This window comes from Oxyura jamaicensis, chromosome 4 (assembly GCF_011077185.1).
Source record: "Oxyura jamaicensis isolate SHBP4307 breed ruddy duck chromosome 4, BPBGC_Ojam_1.0, whole genome shotgun sequence".
Classification (NCBI taxonomy): domain Eukaryota; kingdom Metazoa; phylum Chordata; class Aves; order Anseriformes; family Anatidae; genus Oxyura; species Oxyura jamaicensis.
In genome coordinates, this window is record NC_048896.1 from 78,771,768 (window position 1) to 78,788,736 (window position 16,969).

The 16,969-nt window shown below is 36.0% G+C and overlaps 1 protein-coding gene and 1 long non-coding RNA gene across 5 annotated transcripts in view; both read left to right on the forward strand.

Annotated features, from left to right (window-relative positions):
• KCNIP4 (potassium voltage-gated channel interacting protein 4) overlaps positions 1–16,969 on the forward strand; it is a 429,982-nt gene that overhangs the window by 199,868 nt on the left and 213,145 nt on the right. The window lies entirely within an intron of this gene.
• LOC118165635 lies at positions 828–16,487 on the forward strand. The gene is made up of 3 exons (XR_004750150.1): positions 828–839; positions 3,709–3,710; positions 13,409–16,487. It is a non-coding gene; the product is annotated as an uncharacterized LOC118165635 (long non-coding RNA).

The following is a 16,969-nucleotide window of genomic DNA, read 5'->3' on the forward strand; positions in this document are numbered from 1 at the left end:
CAGACCTAATTTAAAAATCAGAGTTTATGTAAGAAATGAACAGCAAACAAAAGTCTCTTGCTGTGACTGATTGCATTAGTTATAGTATTGCTTCAGATGTAATCAGGACTATTTGTCTTTCTGACGTTACCACAATGATATGAGATAGAGTATGCTAATATGCCTATCTTGGTTTACAAACTGTTATTAGTCCTTTCTTTCTTTGAGTCTCTTAATTAGTGACCATTGTTTAAAGTCATCCATCTTTGCTCACATTTATGCAAATATTCCAAATTATTAATGATAGCGTCAATAGGCTCATGTTTATCCATTTATATCAAGAAAATATTTTTTCTAAAAAGCTCATATTACCACTTGTTCACATGGAAACTTTTTCTGCTAATAAATCTAACTTTTTGGAGGAGAAAAGAACTACTTCTACCTGTGAGTTGCAGGTAGATATGTTAGTGAATTTAAATTATACATACGTACTTTGTCAATAATACATAAGTGAACTCTTCCATCAATTGCACATCAGTATTTTCAGAAAATAATATGGAGTGGCACACAAAATACGCAGTGTTGGCAGAATAGCCAGCATGCAGCTGAATGATTATAATTTATTTATTTATTTTTAATTACAAATGATTTTATTTTTATTAAATGGAAAAGGAATATTAAAGAGTAAATAAATTCTCATAAATATATGAAATGTATATTCTAAGGATAGGTTGGTAATTTCAGTTGTCTGTTTTCAATGGTCATTTGTGAGGGACTGGAAAGTGGCCAGAAGTCCCTTTCCCTCTCCTCCTGGAAGAGGACTTCTCCCTCTATTCAGCAATGGTGAGACCACAGCTGGAGTACTGGATCCAGGTCTGGGCTCCCCAGTATAAGTGAGTACTGGAGTGAGTCCAATAAAGGGAACGAAGCACCTCTCCTGTGAGGAGAGACTGAGAGAACTAGGACTGTTCAGCCTGGAGAAGAGGAGACTTGTGGGGATCTCATCAATGTCTATATATACTTGAAGAGAGAGTGCAGAGAGGATGGAGCCAGGCTCTTTTGTGTGGTCCCCAATGCCCGGGCAAGAGGCAGTGGGCACAAACTGGAACCCAGGAGGTGTCAGCTAAACAGCAGGAAGCACTTCCTTACTGTACAGGTGACCAAGTACTGGCACAGCTTCCCCAGAGAGGCTGTGGAGTCTCCTCCTTGGAGATTTTCAAAAAACACCTATACATGGTCCTGGGCAGCCTGCGCTGGGTAACCCTGTGTGAGCAGGGGTTCAACCAGATGGCCTTCAGAGGGCCCTGCCCACCTCAACTGTTCTGTGATTCTGTGAGGGACCTTACTGGAGAGCAGGAGGGATCGGAGAGGTGAGCAGGTCAGGATGGCTATTCCCTTTTCCCTCGTGAGTAGAGGACAGCTCTCTGTTCTCCTCTTTCCTCCTTTCATTCACTTTCTTCACTTTATAACTTTTGAAATAGACAGTAAGAACAGTTAACCAAAATTTTGCAGAGATGTTGTGCAATCAAAGCTTCCAGTCAAAGAAATTTGACATACTCTAACGAAGGATTGCAGGGGTACTGTTTTTTATTTGTTTTTCTTCTTCATGAAATGGTGTTTCCTAGGAAACGGCCCTGTATACCTACCTGGATTTGTGTGGAGGTGACTCTGATGTGTAAACTGGGTGCCTTTTAACTATGGTGAAAGTCCTTCTGTCCTTGTTGATCCTGTTGATGATCAGGGAGCTTATGCTGCTATGCCCTTATGTCAGCTTAATAATCAGGGCCTGTGTGACCTTGCAAGACAGAAAAAAATGTAAACTTTTTAATGTGCTTTAAAAATTGATGCATGCTGGTGCCAAAGCAATATGTGGAATGACAGCAAAGAGTAATTCAACATAATTGTATTCATTTATATACTAAAGGACTGTTGTATTTGAAGGGGTGAATGCACTTATGATTGACTTATAATTATCATTTAGCTAGATTCTTGTAGCATATTCTATGATTTGTTTTGTGAAATTGTTTTGTTGTTGTTGTTGTTTAATGCCTAACCGGAAGTTTATAGATTACTTCAATTAATAAGTATATGCAACATCTCTCAGTTAAGTTAGCTGCAAGTGAACCATTTTGTGCAATGTCATTAGCATAATTCTAATACCAGTACTCCACAGTAGGATGGAAGCAGAAATATTTTCTTAAATGCTGAAATGAACCTTGTGTGTAGCTGAGTAAGACCTTCTTTTGTAGAAGAACTGGTGAGGAGTGACTTTGATGGAATTTTTCTTGGTACTTCAGACATAATAAGTTGTGCATTTTCATCTATCCTTAAGAAAAAAAAAAAAAAGTATTATAAAAGCCAAATAATACCTCAATCATCAATATTTTTTATTTTTTATTTCTTTCTGAGAAGGTATATAGGGAAAAGATATAGAGACTATATATATTAAAAATAAGCTTTATTCTGCTGTAAGTCAAGAATAATACATTAAAAGAGTAATTTACTGGTTGGAAGAAAAAGCTCTCTGCTGTCAAATAAATGGGCAGATTAGCAAATGAAATAGAGGAATTATAATAATAATTCCTCTGATTCCTCTGATTCGTTAGCTCTGATTTTTCAGAATATAGTCTGCCAGTCAGGAAAACCATCTGAGAACTGCAGTGTTTTATCCTAGGTGTAATAAGTATATTGGTATATATTCACAAAAATGTTTGAACACTAAAAGAAAATTGACTTTATTTAGAAAACAACAACAACAAATGCTTTCAAGTAAGAGTAAGATTCCAATAGTCTGGGGACTGATTACATTTTAAATTATCTTCAGTCCCTTCTCCAAAGACCTTATTCTCCTTATTTTAAATCATATAAAGTTAATAGGAATAAACAGTAGTTCAAAAGTAGTTGCTGATAAGTTTCATTAACCTGTAAAATATTAAATAATTTTCTGTGCTTAGAAATGATGAAGCTATGTGTCTTCAGGAAATAGTATGAAATAATTCAGCGTGCCATATTTGTATATAAAAGTAGGTCTGGAATTCTATGTGATGTTTTGGAACCATGACTAGAAGTCTAGCAAGTGATGCTGGATCCAGGCAAACTAAATGCAGACCATTCAGAATATGGATTAAAAATGAAGAACATCTAACAAAAAGAGAGAAGCAGAATTATGAAGATTGCTGACACTGAGGTATTCCTATACTTCTCTGAGGCGTTACCATCAGTAGGCACTGAAAGCATTTTAAGTTGAATGTTTTATGTTGAGTTTCCCTGTCATAATATGACATAGTATGATGCAACTTCTTCTGCTGGTTTAGATCTGATCACCTGAGGAAAGGTTATTTTCATGCTTTTTAATAACCCTTCCCCCCCCTCTTTTTGGGTGTAATACAGCTGGAATCACAAGCCAGGAAAGGTTGTCCTGAAATCCAAAACAACGTTACATGAAATATCTAATGACTTTGTCAGTGGCATGCTTTGAATGGCATTTTCTCTAAGTAGTATTTATGTGCAGCTTGGCAAAGACTACTAAAACAGTAGAGAAGCCATCGTGCTTCTTTCCATTAAATGGTCTCCTCCCATTTGTGTATATATATATATATATTTGTTGTTGGAGCGCAGACACAGCAATGAATGGTACATCATAAGCAATTTCTGTTCATTGTCTGAGTATTGGGCATCCTGTATTTTTCTGTCTCCCAGAAAAATGCATTATTAAAGATGTGTTTGCAGTGGTCTTGTTTAAATACCAGCACACATTTCTATTTAAAGCACAAAAGAGAAGGTACTTCAGTGTAGATGAGACACTATATAAATGCTTCTCAGTTGAGAGTGAGTCTGCAGAGGTACTGGCCCTTTGGAACAATTTCTGTAATAGCTACAGATGTATTTGGTCATATTTGGCATAGATTTTGTTTGCTTTTACTTAGGAACAGGTTGCTGCTAAGAAAAGCAAAGGGCAGTTTGACCGAAACCTCCAGTCTGTCTTTACTGAAGGTCAGTACCTTTGTCATGGTGATTTACTCCAAAGCTCCAGCTTACATTTCAGATGGAAACAGCCCTTTATGTAACCAGCAATAGCCCTTTGTGAATATGTATCATTTATCATTTTATTGGTAGCAGCTGAGGATGCTCTAAAAATAGATGTGTGAAATGATGGACAGTTCATGATTTGTTGGCATGGAATCAAGATGTGACAGAAGGGACCGAGTGAGCCAATTGCATCCTCACTGCCAAGGTTACCATGGAAGCTTTAACTCTTCATACTCCCTTCATCTCACTTGGTCACGTAACTTGTGCAGTACACTTTAATTGTTATGGATGAAGTGTATTTCATAGTGTAAAATCTACCTGCCCACATTAACTGAAGCTGTCAGACATAATTTAGGTAGCTGTGTATATTCCATAAATTCTAATAGGAGAATGCAGGTACATTTGCCAAGGTAAAAAAACAGTAGATATGCAAACTTGAAATGGAAATAAGTGCTCATTTGTCTAAATTTTAATATCCTACTTACAGTGAGAAATTAAGGGAAGGGTCCCCGGTGAGTAAAGCAGAAGGAAGGAAAAATTCAAGGCAGAGAAAATGAGGGGATGTGAAATCTCTTATTCAATTTCTTCAGCTGTTTTCTTTGCAGTCTACAAGCACTCAATTTCTCACCCAACCTTCAGTTCGGCTAGTCTCTGTAGTATCCTTTTATCTCTAAACTTTTTTTTTTTTTCTTTTCTGTCATTTCAATATGATTTTCTCCCTCAGATATATACATAGAGAATTCAATTTCAGTACCTTCTGGCTTAATGCAACCATTCCACAGCTTCTTCCACAAACTGCTCCTCACTTTTTTCCACATCTGAACATTGCATTCTATTTTATTCCTCTTCACAGATAGCAAGGGAGAGGGACAGAAGGCTTTTAAGGCTCCCTTTCACTTGGCCACATGTTGACACACAGAGTGGATGTAGTGCTAGGAATCTTTCTCCTTTTTATCTTCCCGTTTTCATAACCAAGTAACAGAGAAGTTTGACAAAGGCTTTAGTCTCACTGCTCTCAGTGAGATTGTCTTCTTTCCAGTTCTCTTTTATTGCATAAGACTCAGATTAAAGATAAAAACATGATGTAAGTAAATAGCAATATTCAAAGTGTCTAATTTCTGGAGCAAATAATTTCTCTTCTTTTTTCAATACTCAAGTCCCAAAGCAGTATTCCTTTTCTCTTCACTTTTGTTGACCGTAAACCAAAAGAAGTGAAATTTTCAATCAGATTCCCTTAGACCTCTCTGATAGTATGCGGAGAAATCCATCACATTCTGTCTCTCTGCCTTGGAATTTCTTCTGCCACATTTCAGTCTCTTGCTCTCTAACACAATTTATTGCCTGGGGAAAGGGTGGGGAAGTAAATCTACTTAATTTTTAAATAGCTTCAATCTCAGAACTGTCTTTTCCATTTTAATTTGGGCCTATGGAAAATTCACTTTCATCTCAATGTTTTAATTTGGCATAGTTATTACTGCTCATTACTGTGCCATAATTTTAACTGAAGTATGACTACCAGATCCAGCTAGAATGGTCTTTTCTTTCTCTACATTAAATGGATTGTTGGAAGATCTGTTTCTTCCATGAATTAAGAAGTATTCCTTTGCCTGAAAGCAGTTTTATAAATTTGTAATTTGTTTGGAGCTCTTAAACTTACAGAATGCCACAGGTAATCTGGAAGTTTTAGTGACAATGAGAAAAAGAAGGATACTTTTTATTATTATTATTATTATTATTATTATTAAGCTTCTAAACATAGTGTAGCCCATTTAAAGATGTAGCTCCAGTCAATATAACATCTGGAAATATGGCCACCAAACATTCTCAGGTTGTTTTTTTGGCAGCAAGTCCTCACTGTGTGATTGTGCTGTGGGTAGTTCAGTGCAAAAGCCAAAAGGGTTCTCCTTGTCGTGGAAATTACTGCACCTGTACAGATCAACTGCTGCACAGGCATGGCTGGTAGGACATGTCCCAGCTCAGTGGATTCACTGTATATGTAGCAATGGTTTAGAATACGGCAAAATCCATTTTTTTTTAATTAGTCATAAAAATTTTAGGGGATTGTACTATGCATTTGCCAGAAGGTGTTTCAACAGCCTGTACATTTCAAATCGAAACTCATCATACGTGTATATTGTGTGCATTAATTTAAAAGCTTATCAGCCTGTTATTTCTAAGTGCTCCCAACATTTCTCTCAGTCAGTATCATTAGAGAGCTAAACACTTAAATTTGAGTTTATCCTTCCCAAAATGTAGCAATTTGAAGTTTGTCAACTCCAATGCTTTATCTAGCCCAATAAATGCAGTGCAAAATGAGGAAAAAGGTAAGTAATAACAAACAATAAGTGGAATCATGTCCTTCCAGTTGTTCCTCATAGTGCTTGGATCACGTTGGGAAGAGATTGGAACTAAGGCAGTGCTAAGCTGAATTCTTGCATTCCTGATTATTTTTAACTGCTCTCTGCCATGTAGCATCCCATGCTGTTTCAGCCAGATCATTTCCTTTAAGAGAGAAATGTTCTTCAATAAGAACTGGGAACTTAATAACCTGTTCTTCTTCTCTATCCTCTATTAGAGACATGAAGGAGTTCAAGTGAAGGTGCAGATCTCATTTTCAGAGTGAAAAGAATTCATGGAAGTTTTTTTTAAAACAAAATGTTAAATTATTTACATAATATTATGCTAGAGAACTCAGCAGGTAGAAATGAATACACAATCATCAATTTAAATAGTCAGTTTTTTAACACGTTCCATTTTAAGGAGATTGTGAGCTTCAACAGTTGATTAAGCCATTATGATTTGGACTCCTTATGAATAAACTTTTAGCTATACAGTGACAAATTTCAAAGAGTTTTGGAGTCTCTTTAATCCTAACTCCAGAGTTATTATATAAAGTAAGAGCCTTCTTTTGCCTTTTCCAGATTACATTTTTTTTTCCCAGCAAGAGCTGTACTCTACCTTCTCTGTTTCAACCTTTCACAGTAGACTAACACACTCAAAGCAATTACAGACATTGCAGCAACAAAATTAGAGTGTTGTTACAGATACTTTAAGCTGTAGTATAGCAGACAGACTGAATACCAGAAAGACAAAAGGATATATAGGTCATACTTTTGGCTCTATAGCTGTGTTTTGAGAGGCAGCTCGTTACCTTCTAGTTTGTTTGCCTTTCTAAAGGTGAACAAATATTCAAGCAAAACACTTATGAGAAATACTCTGAGATTTTGGGGTAGGTGTCAAGGCCTATCTATTATTGGTTACAGTATGTGAAGTGTGTATATACAGATAAATGAACCAATTTCAAGAATACACCAAGAATGGGTTGGTGAAGTGAATTCATACTAGAAATTGATTTTTTTTTCTTTACATAGAATCCAACTCATAGACAAAGATGTTCACCCAGAAAAGTGTTACTTGCCAATATTCCTCTCAAGGTAAAATACCTGATCTCATTATCTGTTTCAAAAAATTCATTTTCAATGGGATCTATTACTTTTCACAGTGTAATTGTTTCTTTTATTCTGATCACATGAAGTGAGATTAACTATGTTCACAGAACTTTGATAAGGATACAATAAAATGTACAAATATTGTCTTGTCTTAAATTAAAAATAAGGGAGCAAAGAAAAGAAGCATGATTGGAGAACTGTGACTCATGTCACTGAAAAAACAGATGTGCATGTCTATTCATCTACTTTCTATTTTAAAATATGAAAAGGCACTCTAAGGCACTCCATCAGCCTGTGCTAAAGCAAGCAGCAATATAGAATTGAATTCTGTTTGTGAGTATCCTTTATTTGATATTATCTGTCCCATTAAAATAGCCCAGTGTAAAGAAAGTACCGGCTTTCACTCAAAGTTTGTTGTTTTGTCTTTTCTTCTTCTTCTTCTTCTTTTTTTTTTTTTTTCCTCTCTCTTTCCTCTTCTTTTTTTCCTTTTTTTTTTTTTTTTCTTTTAAGACTTGAATCATACTTGAAAAGAGAGTCTTTCTGACTACATTTATCCAAAATACTAGGTTCCTGTTTTCAAAGCAAATAACGGCCTAAATGTATGTTCATTGTTTATCTGTTTCTGTAGTTATTTAAGCAGGCTTTCCATTAGGCTTGGTGCTGCCCTATGCAGATACTAGCAGCTAGGAATGGTATTCTTTCACCATTCATATCAAAAGTTGGGCCCAAATCTACCAATGAGAGATGACATTATATGCCAATATGAGCAGAGAGTTCTGTCAGATAGCAGCATTTTATTTGCATTTGATGCAAGTGTGAAAGATTAAATTGGTTACAAAGCAGTGCAACTCCAGTAGTTCTGCATAATGGGCTTGTATGACCCACAGCTATGGCAGTCAGCAGTCCTGCTCACAGGAAGAGAGGAATGCCTCCATGCAGGACATAGTTCTGTCCCCTGTGCGAGTTACTAACTAGTTGCATGGTGAGGAATGTGTAGTAATTGTAACACAACCAAACAGTCCACCTTAAAGCTCCAGCAATGCAAGAGTGCTCCACAGAGAAAAGTTCCTTGTGACCACAGGCTCCCAAAAAGCAGAGCCAGCATGCCACAGGGCCAGAATACATCTGGAGAGAAAAAGCATGGAGTACCCTGTTCTGTCCTTTCACTTTCATTTTTGGTTAAATCTGAGGTTAAAATTGTTTCCACCACCTTCAAAGAAGTTGCCATCTGTTTCAAAAAGAAAGTCTTTCTCTGAAGCCTTCTGCTGACCCTGATCACCATCCTTCTCATAGTGGCATGCTGCTATTTACTCTACTGCTGAATAAAACATTTATCATTTCAAACTGTTAAACTTTTGAACCCATTTTGTACTTTTGGAAATGACCACATATTACAAACCAATACTAAATTAAGTCCAGCAACTTTGGGCCCAGCAGTTTATTATAATAGGTCTTGTTGCTTATGGGTTGTGTTATAGATCGCATAGGGTTTTAATTTGGTTTTGCTTGTTTGTTTCTTTTTAGCTGAGCTCCTTCCACTGGGAAAAGAAGGAGAGACATTATCTCACACATATTATTCCCCTGACCTCTATGACATCTCATGTTATGCTTTCTCAGCACTGAAAATGGGATTGGGTCTACAGTAAAGAAGAGGCAAAAGTGTTTATCGATGATTCTTAGCCCATTTACAAGGGGCATCTCTTTCCCTGTCTAACATTTTCCCTGTTCCCTCAGCCAAACTGTTTTATTTCCTGAAAATACATGCACCGGAAATCCATCTGTCTTTTTGGGTGCTGTAACAGATGCTATTTTGCTTTCCAGTACCTGTAAGGATTCTGCTCTTGGATGATCCATACTTCATTTGTACTTAATTTTCTTTTAATTTATCCTGAACCTTGTAATAAAACTTTCTAGTGTTCCGTAAATTATGTGGAATTGAAATTCAGCCACATAAACTGTTAGTGTGCAATGAGACAGTTATTTAGGGCTCGTTCTGCCCAGAAATAACACATTCAAGCAAAGGATGTTTTATATATATGTTGACTATCTGGCAGCAGCTCCCTCTACACAGACCAGTTTCTCTGTTGGGATACTGAATTCTGCCAGAAGAGTTCATGAGGTCAGAAATATGTATTTCTGATCAAAATTCCCTGAATTTTGGTGTCATGGTTTAGACATGCGTTACAGATTAAGTGGTCAGTCTACCTAAAACTGCCATATCAATACTAAATTGATTTCATAAAACAGACATTACATTTTTTCAGAATAAATAACATATACAAGATATGTAATTGTTTTAGCAAGTCAGGAACTCTATGCTACCCCTAAGATCTTCAACTAATCTTTCAACTAATACAGTGGTCAAAGTGCAAAATCACTGTGTACAGACATTCTCTGTATTTGCAGTATTTCTGGTAGGACTTTCTTTTCCAGTGTAATGGGCAAACAGAATAAGAGTCTCCAAGTGCTGTTTTGTTTGTTTGTGTCTTTGGTTTTTTTTTTCAGGGAACTTGGCCACAGTACAGACTAGTAAGAGTCATGCTGACCTCTCCTAAACACTTCAGACCTAAAAGAAATTTGCTGTTTGCAGCTGATCTCAATTTGGGGTCACAGGTCCAGATAAAGCTATGGAAACAGTGGTTTTCATCGACTTCCAAATGAAATAGAAAGCATGTCCCCATTGGACTTTCAGTTAGTCATGTTCCACTTAAAAAGAAAGCTTGGATTCCTTGTTTCATTTTACTGGAATTTATTATTTACATTAAGATACATCTGGGATGATTTTCTGAATGTATACAACACAGTCAATGCCTAGGGAAACTTACTATCTAAATGGGGAAAAATAGAGGAAAGATTACATTGTAAAAGTGAAGTAGTCAGTAGTCCAGTTTTAATATGGGTTACGTTTTCCACAGGCTATGAAATAATTTAGAGTTTATTCTGAATGATTTTGAATTTTCTATACTTACGGAAAAAATGTATTTTGCAATACTTTTTTTCCTCCTTTTTTGGGAAAACTTTTTAAAAATAGCTTCAATATTTCAGATATTCAATTTTTGATTAAAAAAAATACACCAGAGGATCATAAGTAAGATGTATTTGTAAGAAGGACATATGAAAATTATATTACTACTTCATAGAATTTCAGCTGCTTCAGTTCATTTTTGTAGACCAGACCTGCTTCTGCTGAGAGACAGATCTACACAGCTGCATGACTAAGATGAGAAGAAATGGGTTCAAATAGCAGCAAAAGAGACTGGGGAATTTGTGGTAAATACTGGGTGAGGGACTGGATTCACTTTTTCTAAAGAGTGAAAAAATACTTCAGTACTTTGGCAGGGGCTCTAATTCTTTTAATATTTAGTTTAAATGTCTGTTAGGAGTGATGTAAGTATAATGCAAGAGACTAGACTAGGTGGCTTCATGAGATCCCTTAAAATCATACTTTATCATTCTGAGTCTGCGGGATTATTGAAAATATATATATATATATTTATTAGGTGCTTCTCTCATAGCTGTTTTTTACAAGCTATATTTTAAGTCTTCTTGCATAGACTGTGTTTTCTAGGGGTTCATTCAACTTCAGTGATCCCATCTGAAACCTGAAATGTAAGGTCTATATACATTTGACTATCAGCAGTGGTAGGTGCATCATTTATGGTGATCACTAAAATATTGCTGTAGTTTCAGATAATTATTATATTAATTTTTTACCTTGACACTTTTACTACTTTTGCAACAATATGAAGTAGTGAATTGGGAATTGGACAGATTTCAAAGCTTCATGCGCAGAACAAGTTTCACCAATGTAAGTCATCAGAATGAGCAATGACTCCCTGTAAATTGTGCAGTTTTTCAAAATGTCTTCTGAATTTATTCTGAATCACTGAAAATTGTTCCCATGTGAGAGGGAAAAAAAAAAAAAAAGAAAAAAGACAAAACCACAGTCTGCTAACCTTCCCTGCTTCTAGTATTTTTGATTACAGAAATATCTCAGAAGCTTTCACACTTACTTAAGTATCATGTAGTAATATGCCATGTTTGTTTCTTTTACTAAACTCATTTGTTAACATCTCATTGAGAAGATGGGTCAGCTTTGTTCTGACCTCATTAACTTAATATTGCTACATCTGGCACGTAAATATTCAGCTTAGGTACATATCATCATACTCCTTGACTCCATAGACTTTTGTACCTTCAATTCATAGATTACCTGTTATAGGGACTATAACATACTTGTAAAAAGCATTGTGGATACTCTATCAAATAGATTTTGTTATTTTCCCTTCATTTATCAGAATAAGGCGTTCCATTATTTTTAGAGACTAGTAATTTCTAGTAGTTTGGTTAAATCTGTTAATAAGCATGAAAGCTACATTTCAGGCTTTCTTTTCTGGCTTTTTATTCTGTACTTGCTAGACTATTAGTTAACTAATGTGTTACTTGAGGATAATTAAGCAAGGATACAATGTAAATGGATCTGTGAAAAAACATGATGGAAGCATGTGCTCATCCCTCTAGTTAAAACTAGCATATTATATCCATAAGTATGTTATTGTTTTTTTGTTTGTTTGTTTTGTTTTGTTTTTGTTTTGAAAATAGGAAGAAACTCCCTGTGTTGAAATGACAAAACTATCCAAAAGATCATGGTGAAAAGCCACAGCAACGATGTTTCTTAGGGTATCATTGGCAATATACTGAAGGAGGTATATGCAGCTTTAATTGAGTGCAGACAATAGAATAGAATGCTAATATTGAATTGGTAAAATATCACATGCAGTTCATCCTAATATGTTATTTACAGAGGATTACATGTGTGGTTCTGTATTTTGATAAATGCAAAGAGGATGCTTTGTCGTAAAGTACCAGTATGTCTGATCCATCTATTTCTTGGCACTTTCATGGTGAAACACCAGATAGAAAGAGATGGTTAATGTGTATGCGGATAAAGAATTGGTCTGAGATCAGTATAATTTGGCACACAACTCAGTTGTCAAAATGTTGCTCAGCTGCAACAAGAGCAGATTTGAACTCACAATTGCTGGCTGATTTAGAGGGCACTGTGGGTTTCCCTGGGCAGTCATGAAGCTATAGAAATTTGGCCAGGACAGAATGAGCTGTTCTAATTAAGAAAGTTAAATATCCAGAACAGTGATTTTTGACCTGAGCCCTGAACTAGACAATGTCTTTCACAGGAGGTAATGGAATGAAAGCATCAGATAAACTGTTCGATCAATTGAATTGTTCTACTGTTGAAAGCATTAGCCTCATTTGTATATGAAATGGACTAGCTTTGACTACCTTTCATTTCTACCTGTAAAATCAAAACTGATATTATAGCTGTATAAAGTAGAAAAGTTTTTTTTAAAAAAAAAAAAAAAAAAAAAATAAGTTTCAAAGCCTAAGATGCAAAGAGAAGAATCTGGTTGCAGAAAGATTTATAGCTAGTCTGAATAATTTAACAGGAAAATGATGATTCTGAATTATGAGATGTACTCAAAGGTAGTCTCTATTTCAATAACATTTTAGAATAGAACCTGGAAAAACTTTGCAGGCAAACTTTCACCTTTTAATTTCATGTTCATATTTCAAATGATTAGCACCCAGGACAAAGGATTAAAATAAGAACTTTGTCCCAAAGTGGAAGCTACAGGCTGACTCTTGCTGTTAGTGATCAAGTAAGCAGGACATTCTACAAAGACAAAAAGGAGCCAGAAAACTAGAAGAAAAATTATACTGAAATGAAAAGTGCTGCAACCAATTAAATGAAAATATTCCTTCAGAGTTAAAGTCACAGAGAAGTCAGTAAGAATGGAAATAGCCAAGCCCACAGGCCATGACAGGCAGAGAGCAAAACCTCAGGCATCAAAAAGTCACTTCTTTATGGTTTGTAGGGTTTCTAGAAGTAAAATTATGGGAAAATTCCTGAGCCTGCTTCTGTTTCTAGGCAGTGGAAGATAAGCAGTAAGACTGCATTGTGGAAGGTGCTGAGTCTGGATGCTTGTGTACCACAGCTCAGTTCCTCAGGATCCTTTCACTGAGAAAACAGTAGGCCTGTAGTGTGGAGAAGGTGCATATTGGGAAGGAGAAGCTACTAGCAAACTCATGTTTCTGTTTTCCTATGGGATATCTTCCTCATATGCAATAAGACTGACAGAAAGGTGTAGAATTGCTCCAGCCATCAGTTAGTTCTGCTGTATTGCATTTCTGTGGGAAAGCTCTCTACTGGTGACCATCTCCACTCCCGTGGGCTCCCTCTGCCAGAGCCTGCCATTATCTTCAAATACAGAGCTTGAGATTCCTCTTCTGATGCAAAATCCTGCAACTCCTTCAGAGGGATATTCCTCAGGGAAAAAGTAAATAAATAAATAAATAATGACTGAAGTTATGAATGAAGAATTTTACATTTGAAGCATATGAGTAATGCTGAAGAGTAATGTAAGACTTGAATCACTGTTACCACCAGCCACTCCCATGTTGTGTACATAGGTACATTTATATTTAATTTCACCATTTTCTTGTACTCTGACAAGGCTATATTCATGGCTGAGTCTAAATTACATTCTAAAATTAATTTTGAGAATAGCAAGTCTAGGATGCCATTTGAACCCTCTGTTCCCAGCTTGGGGAAAAAGAAAGTCTTTCTGAATCTTTTCTTTCCTCCATACTGCTCTTTATTTAGCTCTGTTCAGTTTTAGACTTTATTGTTTTCATGTGAGATCTCAACATATTGATCTGAAGGTCTTTAAGTGACCTCTTTTTAACTCATCTAGCCCAATTTCAGTGTTAGTAATTTGAACAGGCACAATCTGCTTGCTTCAAATATATTTTGATGTCCTCCCATGTGAAGGAAGCCTTCAATTTTTTTTCATTTGCTCTTCTCTACAGAATATTTCAGTCACTTGACAGTGTGAATCCTTTCTCTGTCATATAAACTGATAGGCAGCCAGGTGAAAGGGTTTTACTAGGCCACCATGCACAGCATGCATCTTTTGATGCCTATCCTTACAGTGCACAACTTTACTACTTGAGTAGGACCTTTTTATGTTTTCAATGGATGACAAAATATGGGCTCTGTAACTCACTGGTATCTGTAATGATAGCAGTGCTAGTAATGGTAGCAAAAAGTTTCATGGAAAAGTGCTTGATCTCTCTTTGTTTCATGCTAGTTCATACTTTAAATGTGGCAGACCTGTGCTATTCAGAGCCCCAGAGTGACCATACCATAAATATCCATGTCTGCTCTCTGCTTTTATATCTGTCTCCCTTTCAGTTACTGATGTTTTGTTGTTGTTGCTATTGGTAATTTTTTGTTGTTGTTTTGTTGTTGTTTGGTTTGTTTGTTGTTTTTTAATTCCCCATGAACAGACAACTTCTCACAGTCTTCTTCTCACCCCTTATCTCTTCTCTCCTATGTACATTGCACAAAAACAGACCTATGGTTGCCTATCAGTCTAGTTTATCCACAATGAAATAAAGAATTTGCATGGATGGTGTCATTTTCATGATGGAAGAGAATATGGGAAGTGAACATCAATCAAAAAACTCATCAGATATTCAGAGAAAGCAATAGAAAACACAAAAAAATAAAAAATAATACCTAACACCAGCAAAGCTTTTCAGGCATCACATTGTTTTTTGTTTATTTTGACAAGTGAGGAGCATTAAATGTCATATTTCTTATTGTTTCACATTTCTGAGTTCCCTGGAACATTCTGAGCTCTCTTCATCATCCTATATTGCCAGTGAATATAAAAGTAAAGCAAATATTATCTGGCCTCTCTTCAAACTTCTTATAAGGTATTAAAATGAAACAGCAACGCTCTTTTGACACTTTTAAAAGACTATATGTAAATGAGTCTCAGTGTCCTCTGTGTTCTGTGCGTATCCACTGGATCTCTCTTTGCTCCACACAGGGTGTGAAATTTCCACACCCTTTTGGAAGGTTACCAGATCACACAGAAACACCTTTGTGTTCCAGAATCAAATGGAGAAGGTATAAATCAAGACACAGTCTTTCCAGTGCAGGAAATCTGAATTTAAATAAAAGCAGTCTTCAGAAAGCATAGAGTGATGAGGACTAAAGAAACATGTAGAACTAATGTGTTAGAAAATGGAGTCATATTTCTGGTACGTAAATGAATTTTATGAAGAAAAATATATCAACAGATAACAAAGACTGTAATATAGAGGAAAGAAGTGGTAATGCAGACCTTTATATTGCACGGAGACAGGAGAGAGAGAATTTAGATAACAAGAAGAATTTTCTGCCTGTTAGTTTGAGTAGCTCTGCTGAGCTTAGCACTATTGAAAGTCTCTAAGTCTCAGTGCTTCATGCACAGAAATCTCCTTTGCATTGAAGTAGTAAATGTTAGTACTTTATGTCTCTCTGTACTGTTGCAAGCACATTCTTCAAACCTATGCTATAAAGACCACATATGCAACTTGACTAAGTAGGACCAGTTGTTCACATAGAATGGCCAATTATCCTTGTCATCTGGTTTAAAACAACCTTGTTTCTTAATGATGATTGGGTATCATTGAGATACACATTATTATTGAATATATTGTTGATGTAAGTTATTTGTAAGATGTTTTTTCACTGTGAGAAAATTGACACAATAGTTGATTCTTTAGAAAACCTAGCCCACCCTTCAATGAGTTTCTCTAATAAGATGACTTAGCATCACCCACCTACCAACACAAAACTCCTGAGAGCATTGGGCTCTTACATGGTACAGGTGTGTAGAAACAACAACAACAACAACAACAACAACAAAAAAAAGAGGGAGAGAGACTGTCGAAATGTTAAGAAAAATGTGGGGGCTTTTTCATCCAAGTAGATTATTTATTAATTGGGTAGACTTGAAAACAGTGTCAGCTTTGTTATTTACTTTATGACATTATGTATGTTGGTTAGCTTTATATAACCAGCCTGGGAAAAAAAAAAAAAAAAAAAAAAAAAAGACATAAAAGACATTCAACTTCTCACTGTTTTGTTCTGCCATTTGTCTTCATAATAACTTCTGGGAAAAGTAGAAGCTCACATTTGGACTCGAAGGACACGCTAGCAGTGCACTACTGCTTAAGTCAGACTGAAAGGTTCAGCAGTCATTGGCTTTCTGACTTCCCTGGCTTTTTGGTTCTGCATTATTTTGTGCTTTTTATTTTTTATTTTATTTTAAGCATAACTTTGAAAAATGCTGCTTTGTTGCAGTCTCTCAAGCTGTTTTCCATAGGCATGCAAGCTAGGCTTCCCTGTGACTTTTTACTGTTGATTGGCATAATAGTCCCTTGTCGTCTGCAGTGAGCTACTAATGAACCAACAAGGGATTAGGAGGAAAAGCCTGGCAAACATCCATGTGCTCCATCAGCTGAACTGAAGGAACCCTTCTGTCAGTCTTTTATTTTGAGACTGTAGATAAGTTTCCTAAACATATTTATGGTAAAGTTCACTTAACACAGCTAAAGCCCCCAGGAAGCTTGACAGTTTTCCAGTAATACACAGCAAA